Source organism: Macrotis lagotis, chromosome 1 (assembly GCF_037893015.1).
Source record: "Macrotis lagotis isolate mMagLag1 chromosome 1, bilby.v1.9.chrom.fasta, whole genome shotgun sequence".
Classification (NCBI taxonomy): domain Eukaryota; kingdom Metazoa; phylum Chordata; class Mammalia; order Peramelemorphia; family Peramelidae; genus Macrotis; species Macrotis lagotis.
In genome coordinates, this window is record NC_133658.1 from 250,798,361 (window position 1) to 250,820,091 (window position 21,731).

General features: G+C 38.6%; 1 long non-coding RNA gene across 1 annotated transcript in view; it reads right to left on the reverse strand.

Annotated features, from left to right (window-relative positions):
- The window catches only part of LOC141515830 (uncharacterized), an 86,587-nt gene extending 68,292 nt beyond the window's left edge, over positions 1-18,295 (reverse strand). The window contains exon 1 of the long non-coding RNA XR_012476560.1: positions 18,227-18,295. This is a non-coding gene — a long non-coding RNA (uncharacterized LOC141515830). The remainder of the gene's footprint in view (positions 1-18,226) is intronic.
- Positions 18,296-21,731: the final 3,436 nt, after the last annotated feature.

The window sequence follows — 21,731 nt, forward strand, 5'->3', positions numbered from 1 at the left end:
ATTCCTACAATATCCCTGGGACTTAAGAATTAGTATTATTATGCCAATTTTACAGATGATGAAACTGAGGCAGATAGAGGGTAAGCAACTTGCCACACAACTAGGAAAAATTTGAGGTATTTCCTTATCATAGATGTTGTCAGTCAACTGTACTTGAGTGTGAAAGAATGTATCAGAATCTCTTCCTACACCTTATTTGAGAGAAAAGGAACAGAATGGGGGGGGGATAGAGAATGTGACACAGAAGGAAAAAAAACAGGAAAAACAGATCAGGAGCATTTTATGACCAACTCACATATGTCACAATTTTATCAAAGCTTCAAAATTCTATTGTCCTATTGTGTTGAAGGCACCATAGAGACACCCACTCAAACTGAGGTTCTCTAGGAAAACACACCTGTGCCCGAGGAAATAGAGAAATTCAGCATTAATGATACTTTTATTAGAGTACAAAAAAGGGAAAGGAGGAATAAATTCTTAGAAAAACCTTAATAGTCTAATGGACCAAATAGAACTTGAAATCAGAGATAGAACTTAGTGAGAAGATTACAAGAAAATACATTCAAAGGAACTGGATTCAAGTCCATCAAATGAGCAAAGTAAATATCCATAACTATTTCATGGGACTCTTAAGAATATACTGATGTAATGGATGTGAAATTGACAGATGTTGTATAAAATCATAGATTATTAATAACACCTAATAATAATTGCTAGTATTTGTAAGACAATTTAAGGTATGCAAAAAAATTTACAAATATTGCCTCATTTTATCCTCACAACCTGGGAGGTAGGTGCCTTTATCCATTTTCAGATGAGGAAACTGAAAAAATAGAGATAAAATGGATTGCCCAAAGTCATACAACTAGTAAATGTGAGGATTTTCTTAAGGATTTTAATGTCTCCAAGACAAGTATAGTACTTAAATACTTCACTCCTCTGAATCTCAGTTTCTTCATCTGCAAAATGGAGAAATTTATACCTATACTACCTCCAAAGTTCATTGTAAGAATCTAATAGTGCAATATACACAAAACATTTTGTAACCAATAAAGCACTGAAGAATTATAAACTATTATTATTTTATCTTTGTTTCCCCAGTCCCTAGGATAAGACTTTACATATAATATGTGGCAGGATAGTACAAGAGAAAGAGTCAGAAGACATGGTCTGACTATTGGCTCCACAGATAATTAGATACATGGCCAGGGTCTGAGCCTCGCTTTCTTCATCTGTCAAATGGAGATAATTTTTCTTTCTACCTTTAACCTCTTAGGGCCATTGTAAAAGCTTTTCCCAATCTACAAAATATTTTCTAAACAGGAACTATAATTATTATTATTATAATTACTACTACTACTACTACTACTACTATTATTATTATTATTATTATTATTATTATTATTATTATTATTATAGCTAGCACTTATATAGGACTTTAAGCTTTGCAAAGTCTTTTTCCATGTTAACTCATCTGATTTTTGGGTCTTGTTGCCTCTGAGTCCAACGTTCTAACCATGAAGCACCAAGCTGCTACACAATTCTTAAGGGTTAGTCATAATTCTTAAGTGTTAAGGGAATTCCCCTGGATGTTTTTGAACAGTTGGCCCAGTCTGTATCCATTTCAGACCTGGTCATAAAATGTGTCTTCCAGATGGGTGGGTGGGTAGAATATTCCCCAGTTCAATAAACAAGCTTCCCTTCTCTTTCTCCCCTATATGTTTCTTTTTCAATATTTTCAAACCCTGCCCCCCAAGCAAAGTTCTCTCTTTGCAGATGGTCCCTGGCTTCAGTGTTTCCCAGACTACCACCCCACCCCCACCATCACTCCCACCCTTGTATCAGGCATCAGTCCAACCATGTGATCAGTTCCCTAAAATCTTCATCTTCTCCATCAGAATGGGCAGTTTGGTCAGTGAAAGATTTATGACTCCCAAAAGCTGCCCTACCCTCTTCATAATGCTTCATTATCCCCGCTCCCATTCCCCACCCCTTCCCCCCTTAAAAACTCCCAAAGCTCCACTTTACTTGTCTCTTTGTTTATGACCTCCAAGCTTCAATTTCCAATTTCGCATTTCCCCATAAAGGCTCTCGAGGAATTATAGTACAAAGAAAGGGGGAGAGGGGGGAAGAGGGAAGGATTTGTTGTGGAGAGTGACTGGGTCTGGCCTTGGGCAAAATGGTGAAATAGATAAAGGCCCATGGATGACATTAAAAACTGGAACCAAATCCTGGCTTCCATTTCATAACTGCTTAGGTGTACATCTTTGTGACCTTGGGCAAGTTACTTAAAGGTTCAGGGCTCAGTTTCATCCTCTATAAAATGGGAATAATAATTCATTATTCATTTCAAACTCTCAGGAATGGTGTCAGAGTGAAATTAAATAATTCTATGTCAGGTCGTGAAAAATTCACTGGACTAGATTTTAGACATTATAGGGCCTAGGTTCAAATTCCAGGTCTGCCTGTGTGACCTTAGTGACATAACTTCTCTGGGCCTCAGTTTCCTTGCCTATAAAATAAGGAGGATAGATAGCACAATGGATTGAAAAAACAGGATTTAGGAGTCAAGAATCCATATACCCTTGCTAGGCCAAGTGACCTTGGGCAAATCACTTTTTTTGGACTCAGTTTCCTCATCTATAAAATGAGGAGTCAAAGGAATTAGGCTTAAATGTTGTTATGTGTGTGATGTCTAGTGAATCACTTCTATTCTCTGGGCCTCAGTTACTCATTTTTTAAAAAATAAAAGTGTTGGACTACATGGTTATCTAAAGGACTTTGCAGATTTTTATCCCTTATTCCTATATCCTAAGATCCCATCTCATTCCCATGTTCTCTATACCAAGTCTGTGTTCTGATATCCTTCCCAGCGTCAATATTCTATGTCCTGTGTGCTGGGCTTCCTTCTTGCTCTGACCTTCCAGAATCTGTGGCCTATTTGGGAAAGCCCCAGGCCCAAGGGTCCTGAGCTGGCATCCAGCCATGATCAGTGGGGTTAGGTGGCAAAGGGTGATGGTGCCAGCAGATGGTGATGCTGTATCTTCACACAAAAGATGAGAGTCGAGTGGAATCTTTCCAGGTGCTGAAGCCAGCTGTTGTTTCCCACTGGGAGTTTTGTCAGGCCCACCACTTAACTGCTGCAGGTGTACCGTGAAAGGCAAGGCTGTCCTTGCCAAAGACGAGCTGTGCTTATAAAGAAACCACAAGGCCAAAAGCATAAATGCTTATTAAACTGAATTGAATTGAAGGCCAGCAAAGGATGGGGAAGTTAACCTAATTTTTCTTACTTTGCAAAGCTCTTCTTTTTTTCACCTGCCTACCCTGTGGCAGTCATGACAACTCCCTGGGTCCTCCAGGCTCCCCCACCCTCAATTCAGTTTTCCTTTTATGAACCTCTCCATGGTTCATGCTCCATTTTTTCCATAAGTGCCTTTTCTTCTTACCTGGCAGCTCAGTTCCAGAACTTAGGACCATATCCCAAAGATAGACCTGCAATAGTATCTGGGGCCGCCTGGGCTCATATTTGAGTAGAGAAAACTGAGTATCTCATTCAAGGCCACATCTTCATGGCCTCCTTGGGGATTTAGCTTTTCTAAATCCAACAGAAACCTTAGGTAGGTTTGGAGTAGATAGATTTGGAGAGTTATCAGAAATGCGACCATCAGCAAAGTTATAGTAGATGCTGTCCAAATGAAGGCAAGCGGCATCAGGATAGCCCCTGGCAACATCTGGCAGAGAAAGCAGAGGAACCACTGAGGCAGAAAATGGGAACACATGGCAGTGGAGGAACAGTGCTGAGGAAGCAACATCCCCAGTCTGATGATAGGTATATGGTCCAGTATGTGCTCAATTGAAATCCATAGTAAATCCAGTTTAGAACATGGCAAGGCAAGAAGTATTTGTTAAACACTCTTGTTTATCTTCCACTGTTGGCCAAGCCCTTAGAACACAAGTACAAGAAAAAAGAGACTATTCATGCCTTCAGGGAGTTTATATTCTAATGAGAAAAGACAATGCATTTACCTGCATGTGAAGTCCAGAAAGTTAAAAGCAAAGTCCTGGGGGTGGCTAGGTGGTGCAGTGGATAGAACACCAACCCAAGAGTCAGGAGGACCTGAGTTCAAATCCAGCCTCAGACACTTAATAATTACCTAGCTGTGTGGCCTTGGGTGAGTCACTTAACCCCATTGCCTTGCAAAAAAAACTAAAAAAAAAAAGCAAAGTCCTGAAGGGAGCTGAAGTTTGGTCCACCTAAGCCCTTTCTCAAAATGGAGGACCCAGAAAGAATTCATCAATGGGAGAAGAGTACTGACCTAAAGGTGGGATGTTCCACAGGGAGAAGGCAACAAGTAAAGTGAATGTTCCAGGGAGAAGAACATGGGACCTTGGTTCAAATCTACAGTTCATATGGCCCTATAATTTGAAAAAAAGTCAAAGATAAATCATTAGAACTGTAGAGGCTCCCAGAGATTATCTAATCCTCAATTTAGGTTCCAAGAAATGTTTCCCAAGAATAAGATGATAACAAGGGACAGGCCAGTGAGTGAGTCTTTTGCAATTTTTCTGATGGGTCTCAATGTTTTCCCTCCCTCAGGACCCCTTTATACTCAAAAAATTATTGAGGACTCTCCAAAAAGCTATATTTACAATATTAGCAATTAAAACATCTTAGTATCTTTATTAAAATAGTTCTGACCTTGAGGACCTCTCAAGGGATCCCAAAAGTCTCTTAGGGCATCCTAGATGTCCCCATCCCTCCCCTGAAAACTAATGCTCTAGGGGCAATTGATAGAGCATCAGTCCTTGAGTCAGGAGGGTATGAGTTCAAATCTGACCTCAGACACTAGCTATGTGACCCTTGGCAAGTCACTTAACCTCGAATGCCTCAAAAAGAAAAGCAGTGATCTAGTTCAATGCCATCATTCTGCAGATGGGAAAACAGAGATCCAGAAAAAACCTTCAACTTGCCCAAGGTCACACAGCAAGTCACTCACCAGGAGAGCTAAGATTGGAACTCTACTCTCCTGGCTACTCCTGGGTCATTGCTATTTTTCTATCACAATGCATTGCATCTCACTTAAATTCCAGGGACCTTAATTTCTTTATCTGTGAAATAAAAGGAAGAAGAGACACAAAAGAGTTTCTAAAGTTGTTTTCCCTCCATGATAATTGGGTTCCAAGGGCCCTTGCCAATTCTGCCATTCTATGCTTTCTTTTCTCCAGCCCTTTCTATTTCTAATATTCTATTTCATGTTCTGAAGCCCCTCCAGCTCTGGCAGTCTACATTCTATAACTAAGTAGAGTTGGCAAACTATAGACTGTTTTGTACAGCCCTAGAGCTAAGGAGAGTTTTTAGATTTTTAAATAAAGTTTTATTATATTTAAAAATGTAAACACCATCCTTAGTTTCTTAGTACAAAACCAGGCAGAGGGCCATAGCTTGTTCTAAGCATTTGTCTGTTCTAAGCACTGACAGTCTCTGGGTCTCTGCTAGTTATGTCTCCCTGGGTTTGTCTGCATTGTTCCTTGACTTTTGGAATAAATAATCCTTGAGAAAGGACACAGGAAGCTCCCTGGAAGGCAGAGCACGAATTTACATGTTCCTCCGGTGACATTCGAGGATCGATTGAGCCAAAGGAACAAGCAGAAAAAAACAGTTCATAAATAAGGGGAGAGGTGGCTATTGGGATGCGAAGCTGAAGAGCAGACCCTGCCGCCCCCTTGTCAGGGCCAACCCTGCCTGGCACCCTTAGCCTATGATCTAGGAGCCAAAGGGTAGTAGCCAGAACCAGGGTAATGGGAAATGTCTATCACCAAGACCCATCAGAAGCAAACAGCTAATATGCCTGCTATTTTCTGGGTTTGGTCAGAAAAATTGAAAAAGACTCACTCACTGGCCTGTCCCTTATATCATCTTATCCTTGGGAAACATTTCTTGGAACCTAAATCCTGCAGGTGATTAAAGGTGTTTACTGCATTTGAGGAACATTGCATCCCTTTATTTCACAAACATTGGGGCATGTCTGTAATTTCTAACTGTGATTTCAATCTTCCAGTGGCAGTGAAGATCCTTTCAGACAAATACCCTGGGATCATCTCCTTGGAGGTGCTAATTTGGTGACATCCATATGGCTTACTCAAAAGACACATTCATTCTTGTATTAGAAGAACTGAATTCAAATCTAGAGTCTTCTACTTACTACCCCAAAGAAATCACTTAACTCTCTGGTTCTCAGTTTTCTCATCTATAAAATGAAGGGGTTTAGGCTAGATGAACTTCAAGGTCTCTTCCAGCTCCCAAATTCTCAATTTTATATTTTAAAGACCCTTCCAGCTCTTCCATTCCTTGTTCTGAATTCTAAGGTCCATTCTAGTTTTAATAATCCATGTTCCATATTCTTTGTTTTATAATCTATGTTCTATTAAAGTCCCTTTCAGCTCTAAATAATATGAACCTCTGGTCAGAAGAAATTTTTTAAAAATCATTGAATAATTAAGATCTATATAGTGCTTTCACAGTACCACATATATTATCTCATTTTAACTTCACAAAAGTCCTATAAGTAGGTAGTACATGGATTATTCCCATTTCATTTATTGAAAGTTGAGAAAGTGCTCACACATGCATTAACAAAGGAAGATTCCTCATCCAGAAATTTCCTGTATCAATGAAATCCTAAGTCCACTTGAGATCTCTATTCCTATTTCTATATTTGTTAAGGAACTGCTATTTAGCAGTATATGAAAATTTCCATTTGAAAATTTTCTTCACCAACACAAATCATCAGTTCATCTATAACTTAACTCTTTGAGGATGATCTTGCTGGAGAAAGAAGGGATGACACTGAGAGCCATTTCTTAGCTGAGCAGATAGTTCCTCACTAAGGCCAAGTGTAGTCTTGGGCATGTAGCAAACATGTATCAGGCAGAATTTGAACTCAAGTTTTGTTGACTCCACCACTGACCCCCCACACACCACATTTTCATTCTCATTTTATAGATAAAGAAATGAAGATTCAGAGGAATTAATGGAGATGCTCAAGGTAGGCTAGCCAAGTTGGGTAGCTGGAAATCAAAACCCAGATCATTTCATTATTTTTACCCAGGAAACCCCAAATGAGTTGTTATGAAGATCAAATGAGATAATTATAAAGTGATATTTAAACATTAGCTTGTGTTATTATTATTATTCATCCATTAAACATTTATTAAATGCCTACTGTTCTAGAGATAGGGAGATAAAAACAAAAGAGCCCCTGCCCTCCAGGTCCTTGCTTACATTCGATTGGAGTTAATACATAAACAAAAACATATTTTAAAAAAAAAAAAGAGGGAGGGTAAGAAAACTGTTTTCCAGGCAAGAAGATGAAAATAGAGTAGGCTGATCCAGATTGTGAGGGACTTTAAACACCAAACATAAGAGTTTTATATGTTATCCTAGAGGCAACAGGGAGCCACTGAAGCTTCTTGAGCAGGGGAATGATATGGTCAAAACTGTGCTCTAAGAATATGAAATAGCAGCTGCCTGAAGAATAAATGGAGAGATGAGGTGCTGGAAGCAAATTAGTTAGAAGACTATTACAATTATCTAGGTAACTGATTATGACAGCCTGAGTAAGGATAAGTGTCTTGTCCTATACATGGAATGGAAAAGAGTAGGATTTTTTTCTATGACACTGAAAAGAGCTCTTATAGTCAGGAGCCCTAGGGTAGACTTTCAGTTTTTAAAGCTTACTCAACTCTGTGGCTGCCATAATGTCATTTCATTTCCTTTAGTCTCAGTTTCCTCATCTATTAAAATGGGAATGTCAATAAAACTTATTATTCCCTATTTTGAATAATTGTTTGATAAAAGCATCTTGAAGTTCTACAAAAATATGAGTTGTCAATATTATATTTATATTTTAGACTTTAGCATAAGAGTTTACACATAGTAGGTCCTTGGTAAATATTTGTTCCTTGAATTATTATTGACTGATTTTTGAAAGAAGTTGCTGTATTGAAGCATCTGCATTTATCTCCAAAGACCTATGAGTCTGAGCTCACAACCAATAGCCATAAAAACTTTGCAACAGACTTAATTTATGGTTAGAAGGGCACTAGCCAGTGCATCATCTTAACTGCCTTTAGGACAGAAATGAAAGGACTGTTTATCTTTATCATCACTTTGAGCGTGTCATGGGTAACAGAGTGGGGGTGCTGAATTTACACATTGGATGGAAAATCCAAAAAAGCTGAAATGAATGGTTTCAGAGTCAGCTTTAAGTAGGTGGGCTGAAAGGAGTCCCTGTCTTCAAATCTTTCCTCTTCCAAGCTACTTCAAAATCTGAAATTCTACTGTGAAAAGCCATTTCTTTAATTTAAGGTCTTTTATCTCCAAGGAGTCCTCTGGAAAAATTCAAATATCCCTTGGAGACAGAACACACCAACTCTTGTCATCCATTAAAAACCAAAGAGAAAATTCATTTATCAATTCAATTTCCTGTAGTCACAATACTCAGTGATCACTGTGCTTGGAAGATGGAGAAAGGTTGGATTAGTTGGGGACTGAGCCAAGGACATCCTTGGGAATTAATTAGGTTCACTTTCTTTAAGTTATCTTAAGATAGTTGGTCTGAGTGAGAGCTGAAAGGGGCCTTAGAGATTATCCAGACCAGGGGTCCTTTATCTGGGGTCCACAGACCAACAAGTCATATAAAGATAGATTTCAGAGATTTCACTAACCCTTGATTTCCTTCCTGATTCTTATGTATTTTATTTTATGTATAAAAACATCAGTCTGAGAGAGGGTCCACAGGTTTCAACAGATTGCCAAAAAGAACCATAACATTAAAAAGGTTAAGAGAACATGAACTAAATTAGCTCATTTTTTTTTTTTTACAAATGAGCTAGAGAGGTAGGATGACCTAGTCACACAGGTATATAAGAAGCAGAGCCAGGAATCTGACCAGGAAGGTGAAAAGTTACCATGGGGAAGAATTTGACGTATTCTGCTTGACTGAAAAGAGAACTGAACCCAGCAAATAGAAGTTACAAGGCAAGTAGGTTTCAGCCCAATCAAATATAAGAAAGCATCTTCCAATGACTTACAATAATTTGGCAAAGAGGGAGAGAGGGAAAGTAATGAGTTCCCCATTGAGGACAGTAGTTGAGAAGAGGTTAAGGATGCACTAGAAGGAATTTATCCAAAAAGCGAGATTTAGACTAAAATGGCCTTGCAGCTCTGAGATTCATGGAGCCCTGAGCTCCATGTTCTGGATGTGTTGACAGGAGGACAGCTGGCATGACAGGAGGCGTTGTTCACCTTCTGCAGTTGTTGGGGCTGGTCCTCAAGGTCTCCCTAGTGGGAGGCCAGCACCCTTGAGGAGTCCACTGCTCCTCCTCATTTTTCTAATTGCACCAAGGATATAAATCCCACAATGTGTGCCCGGTCAGCTGTCCCATTTTTCTCCTAAGTAGCAAATTTATGGAGCACACATGCTCAGAGGTGATTATTCTCTGATAGTTTATAGTATCTGAGCTCTTTTTTTTTTCGATAAATCTCATTTCTATGGATTGGCAGTTCAAACAATGCATTTCCTGCTCTCCAGAGGTTGGGAATAGCTCACTTTGGTTTAGTAACTTTCAGAGATTGGGTTTTTTGCATAATGTAAATCTGAAGAAGATATTTGGTCTGCTCTACTCTGAATGCAATTAGTGCGATAAATACTGGGAGAAATTCATTTTCCCTGCAAAGGGAAGGAGAGTCTGCTTGGTATGCAGAAGACAGAGTTGTTTGCAATACAGGAGTTTCCTAATGTGCTTAGCAATGCACCGAGTGAGGTTTGATTTGCAGCCTTAAAGAATTCAGGGATGAATAAAACATTGAATTAATTGCTGAGGAAAGATTGCCAGGCTGCATGAGATCGAAAGCCCAGGAATAAAATATAAAAAAGATAAAACCTGTGCTATCTGCAACCCAAGCCCCAGGGAAACTGTATTTGATTTGGAGTCAGAGCTGTTCACCCTGCTTAGAACAGCTTGCCTCTCTTCTCTGCCCAGCTCAGAGACTCTCTTCTCTCCATCCCTTCCATGAAGCCTTCCCCAACCACTCTAGTTCACATTAGAGATCAAAGAAGAGAAAATGGCTGGTCCAAAAGAGGCCTAAATACATGGAATACGCGAGCTGGGAGAGACCATAGAACATAAGCTGTTAGAACTGGAAGTGCTCTTAAGACATGGAACATTGAATATTGTTAGAGCTGGAGGGAACTTTAAATTTAACTACAGAATACTGAATATCTGTGCAAGAAGGGACCTTAAAACAGAACGTCAGTGCTAGAAGGAACCTTAGAATAAAGAATGTTAAAACTGGAAAACATCTCAACGTAAAGCACATGTTGTATGTAGTTTGTCCTTCATTTTTTATTATTATTATTTTTGCTTTTTGCAAGGCAATGGGGTTAAGTGACTTGCCCAAGATCACACAGCTAGGTACCTATTAAGTGTCTGAGGTCGAATTTGAACTCAGTTCTCCTGGCTCCAGGGTCAGTGCTCTATCCCTGCACCACCTAGCTGCCCCTTGTCCTTTATTCTTGAAAAAGACCATGACATCAGGAAGGTGACACCATGACATGCATGTGAGTTGGATTTAAGTCAGGGAGCCACCAGACTCACTTTGAAATAGAAGGAATTTTAGAACCTAGGATATCAGAACTGGAAAAGACTTTACAGATTGTCTAGTTCAATCTTTTTCTTTTACACATGAGGAAATTTTGTCATAGCTGGAATCTCAGAGCTGGAAGTGATTACACAGATAGAATCCTAGAATGTTATGCCACCTCTGACAAGGAAATAAGTGTTCGCTGGAGACTTGTTCCGAACATTAAAAGAATAGATGGCTGCCTATTCTGGATATTCAGGGATACTATATATTATTACCCTTTGCCAAAACTATTTCCCCTACTACCTGGATCACTAATTTGGAAAATTTCACCTTTAGAAATTCATTCCTTTGAGTTCCTCTGGGATTGCCTATTGAAATGCAATTATTCTGATGCTGAGTGAAGTGAACAGAACTTTTAGAGAACATTGTACACATTAACAACAATATTGTGAGATGATCAGATGGATGCAACTCTCAGAAGTTCAGAAATCAAGGACAATCTTGAAAGATCTGCTATGAATAATATCATCCACATACAAAGAAAATACTATGAAGTCTGAATGCAGAGCAAAGTATACTAGGTTCACTTATTTAAAACTTCTTTTGTGCTTTCCTTTCTTTCTTATTTTTTTCCTTCCCCTTAGTTCTGATTTCTCTTTCACATGGCTAATATAGAAATATGTTTAACATTAATGTTTACAACTTTTACCAGATTCTTTGTCATCATAGGGAGGAGGGGAGGGAGAGCAGTAGAAAAATGTGGAGCTCATAAATTTGCAAATGGATGAATGTTGAAAAACTACCATTGCATAAAATTTCAATTGAAAAAAAGAGTAATTCTTTTTATTTATAGCAACACTATAGTAGCAAAGAATTGGAAGCGAAGTAGATGCCTAATGACTGGGAAATAAAGTTACACAAGTTATTGTATGTTCTGTAATGGAATATTACTGTGTTGTAAGAAACAACAAATATAACTACAGAGAAGCATGGGAAGACACATGAACTGATGCAAATGTAACACAAATCAAAAAGAATCCCAATATATGCAATGACTACAACAATGCAAATTTTAAAAAAATCAGTTTCAAAACAATTGAAACTGAATAATACAAAATTACAAAAAAATAAGCTAGACCACAAAGAAAAAATATAAAAAATGATTTCCCTGTTCCTTTGTATTTGTAGGAGGGTAGGAGGAAGTCTTACGGATAGGGAACATTATTTACATTGTTGATTTTTATCTGATGGTTATAAGTTTAGCTTGTGATAAGTCTGTGATAGGAGAGGAATACAAGGGAAGATTTCGGTTATTTAAAATTTTTGAATTATTATCTAGATCGTAGAAGGGCAACACCTTTAAAACCTCAACAAGACTCCTTGGCAGCTAACTAAGAACAAGACCCTAGGTCAAGAAGACAAGATCAGTAAAAGAAGGTGGGACAAGGGATTGGGAAAAAAGAGAAAAGTAGGCTCTTCTTGCTATCTGCATTGCTATTATTAGTATTGCTTGTGAACTCCATAGATATGGAAGGAAAAGAAGAGTTCAGAATTTAGTAAGGTCCCAAAGTTTCTTTGTTAATAAACCTAAGGAATAGGAAATTCAGCTTTGGTCAAATATTCAGTACAGGGTTCACAGGTGGAAGATATGGGCATCTCAACAAGTTCCTGACATGAACTCTTTGTTCATAACAAGAATAATATCAACAGAAAACTTTTAAGAGAAGAGAATAGGGGGTGGCTAGATGGCACAGTGGATAAAGCACCGGCCCTGGAGTCAGGAGTACCTGGGTTCAAATCTGGTCTCAGACACTTAATAATTACCTAGTTGTGTGGCCTTGGGCAAACCACTTAACCCCATCTGCCTTGCAAAAAAAAAAAAAACAACTAAAAAAATAGAGAAGAGAATAGGTTCAAAGAACAGATACTAATTTCAGGTTCCCAAAGTTCTTTGGGATCCATTTTTCTTTTATGTGAATTTTAATTTAAGGATGCCCCTAAGAATAAATACAGCATTCTATCTCTGATAAAGAGAAAGATAGTCTTTGCACAGGAAGTCTCTTCCATGCCTGGGATATTCTCCCTCTAAATGTCCATTTCTTAGAATCCTTAGTAGCCTCCTTCCAAGGTCAACTTTCTACAAAAGCCCAGTCCTCCCTGTTTTTAGTACTAGTTCTTAAGTATTCTCATCAAAATGGTGTAAAAGACAGAGAGCTAGCCTCAGAATCCAAAAGTCTTACTTATGTTCATGTGACCCTAGGCAAATCATTTCACCTCTCAGCCTGAAAGCTAACTCTCAAAAGCTACAAGTTTGGCAGAAGATGCCAACCTGCATTTGTAGAGAGATTTTCTTTTTGGAGAGCCAACACACCTTTGCAGGGTTCCCTATAGCAATGAAATTGTAATCCATATCCCTTTTCATCTTTATAACTATATCTCCCCAGCAAAATGACAGCTCCTTGTGAACAGTGAGCTTATTGGTTGATTTGCTTTTTGTCGTTGTATGCCTGGTGACTTCATATTAGTCTCATAATAGATGTTTGTTTAATAAATTGAATTGAATTTCATTTCTATGGGCTTCCTTTTTCTCATTTATAAAATGAGAAGGTTGGATTAGGTCCCTTCTAGATCTAATTCTATGATTTGATGAGTCATTGTTCATCCAGTGACGTGACTGCAAATATCCAAAGAAGCATTATTTCAAGGAGCTCAAAGGGCAAGGCAACATATCACTCTGTAGGCAAAAAAAAAAAAAGGAACAGAAAAGCAGAGAGCAAGGAATACTGATATCTCTAAAGTATTTGAAAGACCTAGAGGAAAACCATGAATGCATTGTGGGAGACAACACTGTGCTTGACTTGGACTCTCATCTGTAATACTTAGTAGCTGTGTGATGATGGTCAAATCATTTTACCTCTCTCTCCATCTGTAAAATGGGAATATCAACAATAACTTTAGAACCTATTTGCCTGATTGTTATAAGTGATCAGATGAAATATTTGTATAAAGCACTTTGCAAATCTTAAAATTATATAAATGTCAGTGATGATTATTGGGTAGATCTTTTACCCAATAGAGAAATTTTAAGAGGTCACAAAAAAAATCCAGATGAATTAATGGCCTTTGTGGTACCTTTCAACTCATATTCTTTAGAAGACTGAGAAAGCATAAATGGGTTGAAGTCTATTTCAAGAGAGGAGCATCTACATCAATGAGCTCTCAGATAAATGAATGAATGAGCTTTAAGCCCATTCTGTGTCCATACTATACACTGTTAAATTCTGGGGAGACATACCAAAAAAGAAGACAATCCCTGCTTTCATGAAGTTTGCATTCTAATTGGGGAAGACAATGCAGTTAAGAACATTCAGTTACAAAGCAATGGAAGGGTCTGGTGAACTTTAAGGCATATTGACATGTCACATCGCTATGCCTGCATTGTCTGGACAGATAATAGGATCCTTTGGCCTCTCATCTTACTGGAAGAACTATAATTGTTGACTTCCTGCTCATTCAAGTAATAATGAAATAGAGTCCATAGTTGAATCATTGTTGACAGACAATTAAAGCTCAAGGTCATCTTTCTAAAAATAAATTCTACCGAGCAAGATAAAAGATGGAGAAGATAAGGGAGATTTGTGAGGAAATGACCTGAGACTAGAAGATACCTAGGAGTTGTTTTAAAATAAACTCATCCTGTAGAGGAATGAATGTTCCACTTAATAGGTATTCTGGTTAACTGAGAAGGGAAAATCAAATTTTCAGATAAGGAATGAAGACTGGGGAAAGGTATGGGTAGACAATCACTTGTATGAAGAGATCTGGGGGGGTTTCATGAATTACAAACATAATATAAATCAATAGAGTAACATGGAGGCCAAAAAACTCCTGTGATTCTGTGGTTGTTGTTCTTGTTGTTTTCCAGTTATATCTGAGTCTTCATGACCCCATTTCAGGTTTTCTTAGCAAAAATACAAAAATGGTTGGCCATTTCCTTCTTATTTTACAGATGAGGAAATTGAGGCAAAGCAGGTTAAGGAACTTGATCAAGGTCACTTGACTAAATAAGTGTCTGAGGGAGAATTTGAACTTCCTGACTCCAAGGTCGGGGTGCTATCTGCTATGCCACCTAGCTGCCTCTATAACTGTCTATCTAAAACAAAAAGAGTGACAGTCCTGCTCCACTGCTCCCTGGCCAGATCCTGTTGGAATTCCACTTAAAAAACACATATTTAGAAGGATGTTGGAAAACATACATCCCAAAGACAGCAACCAGGACAATAAAAAGAATGGAGACTTCTCCCTGAAAAGATTGGTGCATAGAATTAATTAAAGCATTTGAATATCCATAATAATTTTCTACTTGGCCCTAGTGAGTAGTATTAAGAGTGATACAGAGTATTGGGACTGGGGTGGGGATGGGGGGTTGGAAGGGACTACAAACCCTTTCTAGTAAAGCTTGCTGTCCAACAATGACATAGGCTACCACCCCAAGAAACATGTTATGAGTTTCCTGTCACTAGATGCGTTTAAGAGGACTACTTGTCAGAAATCCAATCAGATGTATTTCCATCTTGAACTGAATGTCCTCTGAGGTCTTTTCTAACTCTAAGATTCTGTGATTCTATGAATTCTTTTTCACTGAAATTGTCCAGAGGCCCGGATGGCTAAAAAGACCCTTAACAGAGTGAGCCTAATGGGATCCTTCACAATATTGGAGTCCCCATTTGACTCCTCCCTCCCCCTAAACTATGGTGTTTGCAAGACCTTTATCCACCATTTAGAGAAGATGTTCTCAGTAGCTCCTTGGGGAGAGGGAAGCCAGACCTTTCTAATGAGAAATGAATATCCATACCCAGGCTTGTGTCTCTAGGATAATTAACTTGGATCAGTTCTTTTCACATGGAAATGACTTGCTCATAGAACTGGCAGCTGGAACCCTTCCCCCCAACTCCTCCTCCCCAGCTGGAAAGTAGTGGGGGGGGGGGTATTGAGAAGGGTTGGGGTTGGCCAGGGAGTCATAGAGTATAATGATGGGCTCCATATTTAATCAGGAAGACTTGAAGCTGGATCTCTTCCTAACGTTCTGGAGTTCAAGGACACATAGCTCCCCATCTGTAGGAGAAGTCCACTGTAGAGTCTACTTCATGCTGATCTATGCATTATAATTATATAATCAGATCCTAATAAACTTTCACTAAAGTCTTCTTTAAATGCTTTATCAGAGATAATACTAACATGTCTAGTATCCAAGGCAATTTTGGAGTGAGAGTTAGTGGAGTACCTGCTAAATAGTCTATGCATTCAGATACAATTATTACTACTAGTCCTTTGGTATTGAAGTAGGCCATATTCACCAACCAAGTGATTGGGGAAGTGAGTTGCACAATTACTAATTTAGTGAGGGGTATGTTATGCAAGGCTTCCTTCTCACTTGCCTTTACCTTCAGAATCATTCCATTCCCATGGCCTAATTAAGGGGAATTAAGGTGATGGTCTGGCTGTGGCAGGAGTTCCTTCGCTTTGAATTTGTTTCATTTCTTCCCGTGACAGTGACATACAACTAAGCACCACCAATGCCAGACAAGCACCAACATGTGCTAAATGGCAACAGAATATGACAACCCGATATAACCTAACCTGTCTCTCAATGGACTAATCATCAGCCCACACACTGCAAAATGTCGAGTCTCTGGCTATGTCTTAGAGATTGAGCTCTAGGGATTCTACTAACAGTAGAGCAGCATAGTTCTATGGATGGCAAGCAAATATGGTATTAAAGCTGTTGCCAATTGTGCCATATTGACGAGTAACTCATGAGGTAAATAGCAACAGGGAAAGGCAGACTCTAAGAGAAGAAGCACCATAATAGGAGAACTTTCATGAATAACTCAGGGTTTGACAATTAAATAGAACTAGTTGTAGCACAGATATCGGGGCTCTTGGCAAAGAGCTATCAACTTGAAGAACTCCACAGGGAAGAAGTGCACCTCCTAGAAGCTTGTGCTCAGGGACATAGTACCAGCTTCTCCATTCTAGTTATAGTTCTATTTCATTATGACATAGGATTGACCCTAGATTTTTGAAGGCTGTATATGCTGGTCTTCTTAGGATTGTGTATTCTGGCTAAGGCTAGAGAGGCTCCAAATAAGGTTGGTTTCAAGGTATTGAATTTTGGCCACAGAAGCTCTAGAAGATCCCTAACAAAAGACTCATGACCTAGGTCAGTGAAAGAAGTTACACAGACCTTTTAATAATTCACATTCACAAATAATTTCATTATAAAGAGCTATTTTCACAACAACCCTGAGGTCAATAATATAAAACTGTCTTTTATGAATGAGAAAACTAAGTAGAAAGGGCAACTGAAGTTCAGAGAGGGAACCGACATGCCTGAGGTCATACAACAAGCTGGTGGCAGATTAGGCAGTCCCAAAGATCCTACTTGGTCCTACTCAATGCCAGGTTCTTTATCCTGTCCCACATCACTGCTTCCTGGCCAGGTCTTAATGACTAACTGAACCTCTCTGAATCTGTTTTCTTATCTGTAAAACAGAAAACATATCAGCATGTACTTCTCAGGATTGTGAGTATTAAGTTAGAAAATATATGTTAAGCACTTTGGAAACCTTAAGTGAAATAGAAATGTGAACTATCATCAACATCAACACTGCCACCACCACTACTACCACCCCACCACCACACCACCACCACCACCATTATCATCATCATCATCATCAACAACAACCTCATCATTCTACCTCACATTTATTTAGGGCTTTCCTAACAATAACTTTCTGAGGTTTGTAAACAAGTATCCCCATTCTACACATGTGGACACTGAGCTCAAGAAAACAACTTACCCAAGGACACATCATATTTTCAATTAATTGAGATTTCTAGTTAATCATAAGCAGTGGAATAGTAAATAAAGAGGTAGCCTCAGAATCAAGGATAATAATAATAATAATAATAATAGTCATTATTATTTTTAGCATTTATATAGTACTTTAAATTCATGAAACATATGTGAAAATCAATTGAGATTACATATATGTATAGATACAATATCATTTACATAGTCTTATATGTGTATATACAGAATTAATACAGATATATAGAGATTTTTAATTTGATTCTCATAACAATCATGGCATTTTCTATAGCACCTTAACAATTGCAAAGTGCTTAATATATGTGTACATCTCATTTAAATGAGATTATTTAAGTCTGTATATATATATATATATATATATATATATGTGTGTGTGTGTGTGTGTGTGTATATACATAATATATACACATATATCTATACAAAGGATAGCTAGCTGGTACAGTGGATAGAGTGGAGTTAGGAAGTTTCATCAAATTCAGCCTCAGACACTTACTAGCCATGTGACCCTAAGCAAAGTCATTTAATCCTGTTTACCTCACTTTCCCCACCCATAAAATGTGTTGTAGAAAGAAATGGCAAACCACTCCAATATCTTTACCAAAAAAAAAAACCCACATAGCTAGTTATGTCTTAAACCACAACTTAACTCATGTATTCCTGCCTCCAGGTTCAGGATTCTATACCTTGGGCCACCTAGCAGGAAGACCTCGAATCAACTCCCTTCTCTGACACATACAGACTGTGTGACCCTGGTTAAGTCCCTTAACCTCTCAGTGCCTTCCCAAGACTTTAAGAATACAAGTTGCACATTGTGACATGATCAACTATGATGGGCACAGCTCCTCCCAGCAGTTCAAGGACAATCATGAGAGATCTGAAAATGCCATCAACAGCCGGAGAAGAAACTATGGAGTCTGAATGCAGAACAAAGCATACCATATTCACTTTTTCAAATGTCTTTTATGTTTTTTTCTTCCTTTTTCTTGGTTTTCCCCCCCTTAGTTTTAATTCTTCTTTCACAACAATGGCTAATAAGAAAATATGTTTAAAAACAATTGTACATGTACATCAACCTATATCAAATTGGTCACTGCCATGAGGAGGGGGAAAGAAAGTGAAGGGAGAGTGGTAGACAAAAGTAGAATTCAAAAGCTTACAAAAAAATGAATGTTGAAAAAACTATCTTTACATGCAATTGGAAAATAAATAAACATTTTTAAAAGAATATCAGTTGCAGAGGAGGTAGTAACCTACATTAATAAGGGAGTTTCCTTAATATGAGTTGACACTTAAATGAGATTGTGTGAGTGTGCATATGTGTGTATTCATACATACATATATATATAACACTATATATAAACTAATAACATGTATATATATAATTCATTATATAATAACATCATATATTTTATTGTATTTTATTATACTGTTATACATCATATATATCCATAATCTCACATAATTCTTCCATTTATAATGCATTGTACAATGCTATAATAAATGTTAACACTACTAATAATAACAATTATTATTTTTATCACTGACTGAGGCTGGTTCTTTCTCCACTATACCATGCTGCTCTTGATAATATACCACTCTTCCCTACAAGAAAGTCTCAACTCAAGCTCCCCTGTCTATCCTGGTTGGTTAATGAAGAGGTTAGTGTATTGCATCCTTGTTACAGGCTTCCCCTGTTCCAACGAGGGAACTACTATGGGTATCCCCATGTCGAGTTAAGAGTCAGAGTAGATCACCTCCATGTGATTGACATGAGGGCTCCTCTCTATCAGAAAATGAGTGATTCAATTTAGTTCAATTCAGCCAGTCTTAATGAAACTGCCCAAAGTCTGTGCTGGATCCTAGGGGAACAAGAACAAAAATTCAACAGTCCCTGCCCTTAAAGATCATAGATTCTACTCAAGAAAAGATTGAAGGGCTATCTTCCTCTTTCTCTTAAGATCACAACTTACTCATATTTCAAACTGAATTCATCTTCTGTTCTATTTTTCCCAAGCCTTCCATAGCTTCAGTATGAGAAAATATTGTGGAGTAATAGGAAGTGCCCTGCATCTAGTGTCAGGAAACTTGCTTTTAAATTCTGACTTTCACCACTTACTAGCTTGTGATTTTAGATCTCTTAGACTCACTTTCTTCATCAGAAATGTATTTGAAAGACAAAGAGAGACAAAGAGACAGAAACAGAGAATATTTACTTTTTCCTTTGTTTCAGACATTGTGTTAAGTTCTGAGAATACAGAACAGTCCCTAAAGAATTTCCATTCTGCTTTGGAAAGATAAAAAAGAAAGGACTTGAAGTGCAGCTAGGCAGCATCGTGGATAGAGCATGGACCCTGAAGTCAGTAGGACTTGAGTTCAAATCTATCCTCAGAAATTTCATACTAGTCACATGATCTTGGACAAGTCACCTACCCCCATTGCTTCACAAAACCCAAAAAAGAATAACAACAAAAAAAAATAAGGAAAAGAAAAGGGAACCAGAAGGGGTTTGGTAGCAAGGAATGTCTCTTATTAGAAACAAAGCTTCTGGGAAAGAGGGAAAGAAGCCTGGAGAGTGAATTGAGCTAAAAGTAGTGAGCATGGCTGGGGTCCCTCCTAAAATGGCAGTCTATGCTAGGGTCTCATCAATCAGAAGAGCAAGATCCAGAGCAGAGGGCATCTGGGAGGGAAAGGGGCAATGGTTAAAACTGCTTTGGGAAATATGGAGAAGATGTGGTGATAATAATATTTATGTGACCTACCATATAGAACTGTTATGAGGAAAATGTCTTATAAAACTTAACAATTCTATGGAAATCTCTGGTAGGGTCATTATGTCTGATAGAAAGAGCTCCAGGTTGGGAGTCAGGAGATTTACTCCTAATTAACCTTGTGATCCTGGTTACTCTGGTTACTACCCACATCAGAGGGAAAATTACATTCAAAGGGAGAGAAGGGTTATGTTCACAAATGGTAACAGCAACCCAGGTGGAACTGGGTTCCCTGAGGAAAGAACTTGGGATGCTAGAAGACCAAAACAATAAAGGGGCCCTCCGGGGTTTTGGACTGTAGGGAATGGAGCCCTCAAGCCTCTTCACCTGTCAGGGCCTCAGTGGTCTCAACTACAAAATGTGAAGGATGGCAGAGATCTTCCTTCTCTCAATCCATTAATGTCACAAAGTGAAAACTAGAACATCCTATACAGATTAAAAGTGTTATAAGTGCTACTGGGGACCAGTTCTAGAGCAACCACTGAGGAAAGTGGAGATTGGGCGGACACCAGCAACATCATCACCCACCAAAATAAGGGTGACTTGCGTGTGTGTGTGTGTGTGTGTGTGTGTGGCCAATCCTGTTAGTATTTGACAGATCACTCAGTGCTGAAGTTCTGAAATTAAATCTTCAGGATTTAATCACCATCATCATTTAGCCATCACCTGGGTAGGATGTGTGTATGTGTTTGTGTGTGTATGTGTGTTCAGAGGATTGCCAGTCTTCTTAGTATTTGACAAAGATCACTCAGTGCTAAGGTTCTGAAATTAAATTTTCAGGATTTAATCATCATCATCATCATTTAGCCATCAGCTGAAGAATGTGTGTGTGTGTGTCTGTGTGTGTGGTCATACACAGGCATGGGTATGGGTGTTTGTGTGTGTGTGTGTGTGTGTGTGTGTGTGTGTGTGTGTGTGCATGTGTACCTCTGATGGCTGCTGGGTAGAAAGTTAAGGAAAGGGGTAATTGTGATTTTTATAAATGAAGAATGTAGCTGAGCCAGTGTAGCACAGATTAAACTACTTGGGGTGGGGAGAAGCTGGAGAGGGCTCTGGGTTGTTTCCAGCCTGGGTGAGCCCCTGGGAGTAGGAAGACCACATCAGGAGCAATTTCTTTCAGTCTCTCAAGCCACCTGGGTTGGACTCAGCCCTCATTCCCTTTGTGTCCAGCCCTGAACCACTTTGTCCTACATCTGTCCGGACATCTCCATTAAATTTTCATGTGAAAGGCAGAAGCATCATGCTGCCCTGAGACTTGACATTCAGGGGGAGGGCACCATCTGCTCAGAGACTCCAAAAGCATTGTGCTGAGAATTGCATTTTTACTTTGACACTGACAAGCTAGCGATAGTTCATAGGAAGAGGTCAAACAGAGACAGGAAAACCAACAGAAGGCACTTTTCATTGACTAGGAAACTGA